We start from the raw sequence: 2,500 nt of genomic DNA on the forward strand, positions 1-2,500 counted from the left end.
GTTTACTCATTATCGATGCTATATATTCATTTCGAGTGTATCCAAAAGCCATTCAGCAACACCATTTCATTTCTTTGCTTTCTTTATTCATTTGGAAATTATGGCTATCCATTGTGGCCTGACTTCTGTTACTACAGTACTCGGCTAAACAACAAAGAATTAATTGACGAAATGTCCCATATAACGAAGTAAAAATGGTTGCTACATTACTTACTTTCTACATAACAAAAGCACACTCCGCAACAGGAAACACGTGGCAAGGAGTTCACGCAACAAACCAATCGGACAAATGAACTCACAATGGACATTTAAACCACCAGCTGTGACGGACCGTTTGTTACTAGGGGTCAAGGGGGAGAGAGGGAAGGAAGGATTCAGGGAGAAGGAGAGAGAGAAGATAAGGGAGAAAGAGGGAGAGGGGGAGAGAGGGAGGGAAGGAATCAGGGGGGAGAGAGAAAAGGAGAGGGAGGGAAGCATTCAGGGGGAAGGAGAGAGAGGAAGAAAGAGGGAGAGGGGAAGAGAGGAAGAGGAAGAGGGAAAGGGTAGGAGAGAGGGAGAGGGAGGCTAGAGGAAGAGGGAGAAGGGCCAGAGGAAGAGGGAGAGGGGGGGAGAGGAAGAGGGAGAGGGGGAGAGAGGAAGAGGAAGAGGGAGAGGGGGGAAGAGGAAGAGGGAGAGGGGGAGAGAGGAAGGGGGGAGAGGGGGAGAGAGGAAAAGAGAGAGAGAAAGGGGGGAGAGGAAGAGGGAGAGGGAGAGAGAGGAAGAGGGAGGAGGAGTGAGGGGGAGAAAGGAAGAGGGGGAGGGAGAGGGAGAGAGAGGAAGAGAGAGGAGGAGGGAGGGGGAGAGAGGAAGAGGGAGAGGGAGAGGGGGAGAGAGGAAGAGGGAGAGGGGGGGAGAGGGAGTGGGAGTGGGAGGGAGAGGGAGAGGGGGATAGAGAGGAAGAGGAAGAGGGAGAGGGGGATAGAGAGGAAGAGGGAGAGTGGGATGGAGGGAGAGGGAGAGGGGGAGAGAGAGGAAAGAAGAGGAAGAGGGAGAGGAGGAAAGAGAGAGGGAGAGGGAGAGAGAGGAAGAGAGAGGAGAGAGGGAGAGGGAGAGAGAGGAAGAGGGAGAGGGAGAGAGAGGGAAGAGGGAGAGGGAGAGGGGGAGAGAGGAAGAGGGAGAGGGGGAGAGAGGGAGAGGGAGAGGGGGAGAGAGAGAGGAAGAGGGAGAGGTGGAGGAGAGGAAGAGGGAGAGGGGGAGAGAGGAAGAGGGAGAAGGGGAGAGAGAGAGGAAGAGGGAGAGGGGGAGAGAGGAAGAGGGAGAGAGAGGAAGGAAGAGAGGAAGAGGGAGAGGGAGAGAGAGGAAGAGGGAAAGGGAGAGAGAGGAAGAGGGAGAGGGAGAAGGTGGTAGAGGAAGAGGGAGAGAGAGGAAGAGAGGGAGGAAGAGGGAGAGGGAAAGGGGGAGATAGGAATAGGGAGAGAGGGAGAGAGGAAGAGGGAGAGAGGAGAGAGAGAGGAAGAGGGAGAGAGGAAGAGGGAGAGGAGAGGAGAAAGAGAGGGAGAGAGAGAAAGAGAGGGAGAGAGGGAGAGAGGAAGAGGGAGAGAGGAAGAGGGGGAGAGGGAGAGAGGAAGAGGGAGAGAAGGAGATAGAGAGGGAGAGAAGGAGATAGAGAGGGAGAGAAGGAGATAGAGAGGGAGAGAAGGAGATAGAGAGGGAGAGAAGGAGATAGAGAGGGAGAGAAGGAGATAGAGAGGGAGAGAAGGAGATAGAGAGGGAGAGAAGGAGATAGAGAGGGAGAGAAGGAGATAGAGAGGGAGAGAAGGAGATAGAGAGGGAGAGAAGGAGATAGAGAGGGAGAGAAGGAGATAGAGAGGGAGGACAGAGAGGAGGAGATAGAGAGGGAGAGAAGGAGATAGCGAGGAGGAGAGAAGGAGATAGAGAGGGAGGAAAAGGAGATAGAGAGGGAGAGAAGGAGATAGAAAGGGAGAGAAGAGGTAGATAGAGATGGAGATGGAGAAGGAGATAGAGAGGGAGAGGGAGAAGGAAATAGAGAGGGAGAGAAGGAGATAGAGAGGGAGAGAAGGAGATAGAGAGGGAGAGAAGGAGGAAAGAGAGGGAGAGGGAGAGGGAGAAAGAAGAAGGAGAGGGAGAAAGAGAGTGAGAAAGAGAGGAGAGTGAGAAAGAGAGGGAGAGTGAGAAAGAGAGGGAGAGTGAGAAAGAGAGGGAGACGGAGAGAGAGAGGAAGAGAGGGAGAGGGAGAAAGAGAGGGAAAGGGAGAAAGAGAGGGAGAGGGAGAAAGAGAGGGAGAGGGGAAGAAAGAGAGGGAGAGGGAATGAAAGAGAGGGAGAGGGGAAAATGAGAGGGGGAGGGAGAAAGAGAGGGAGAGAGGGGAGAAAGAGAGGGAGAAGGGAAGAAAGACAGGGAGTGGGAAAGAAAGAGAGGGAGAGAGTAAAGAGAGGGAGAGGGAGGAAAGAGAGGGAGAGGGGGAAAGAGAGGGAGAGGGGGAAAGAGAGGGAGAGGGGGA

General features: G+C 53.8%; 1 protein-coding gene across 3 annotated transcripts in view; it reads left to right on the forward strand.

Moving 5' to 3' along the window:
- Positions 1 to 2,500, forward strand: part of LOC113813526 (actin-binding Rho-activating protein) — a 20,522-nt gene that overhangs the window by 14,030 nt on the left and 3,992 nt on the right. The window lies entirely within an intron of this gene.

This window comes from Penaeus vannamei, chromosome 33 (genome assembly GCF_042767895.1).
Source record: "Penaeus vannamei isolate JL-2024 chromosome 33, ASM4276789v1, whole genome shotgun sequence".
Taxonomy (NCBI): Eukaryota; Metazoa; Arthropoda; class Malacostraca; order Decapoda; family Penaeidae; genus Penaeus; species Penaeus vannamei.